Source organism: Mastomys coucha, unplaced genomic scaffold, assembly GCF_008632895.1.
Source record: "Mastomys coucha isolate ucsf_1 unplaced genomic scaffold, UCSF_Mcou_1 pScaffold23, whole genome shotgun sequence".
NCBI lineage: Eukaryota > Metazoa > Chordata > Mammalia > Rodentia > Muridae > Mastomys > Mastomys coucha.
In genome coordinates, this window is record NW_022196906.1 from 67,145,238 (window position 1) to 67,145,850 (window position 613).

The 613-nt window shown below is 30.8% G+C and overlaps 1 protein-coding gene across 3 annotated transcripts in view; it reads right to left on the bottom strand.

Moving 5' to 3' along the window:
- The window catches only part of Tex9 (testis expressed 9), a 37,206-nt gene that overhangs the window by 29,856 nt on the left and 6,737 nt on the right, over positions 1 to 613 (bottom strand). The gene's annotated exons all lie outside the window — the stretch shown is intronic.

A 613-nucleotide genomic window follows, 5' to 3' on the forward strand; every position in this document is an offset into this window, starting at 1 on the left:
TGTGGGCTGAGAATAAAGTCACTCACTCAAGTCAAATAGCTTTGACCGTAGCAGGAAGTCTGTATCCACAAATCATGCCTACAATTCATTCCTCGGCACAGCAGAACTGTCAACTCTCAGCTTAGCTTCGATGGAGGTAAAATCCTTTGGTGATGTGAGGGTCATTGAAGTATACAGCCTTATTACAATGAACTCCAATGTCTAAAAATTGTTCTTACTTTAGGTTTGTACCACAGTAAGAGCCAAGATTTTAAACTCTACTAAATACAAAACAAACAAACAAAAAGACTTTATATATTTATGTTCATTTAAGAAAATACTAGTAGTGATGTATTATTTTGAAATATACATTTAACATGTTTGGAGTTATTTAAAATATGTATTGAGAAAAACATATGTATTTTCAGTATTGCTGTAGACAAGCATCTACATAAGACTATTAAATTGATTATTGTTTTATATCAAATAACTTTTATAATACTCATTTTTATTGTTATAGTATTTTACAAATTTAAGGAATATGACAAAAAAGATATTGTAGGTACTGAAGGGGGGTCTCTGGGAAGAGTTGGGGTACAAAAGGAAAACAAGAATGTGATTTAATTCTATTTAC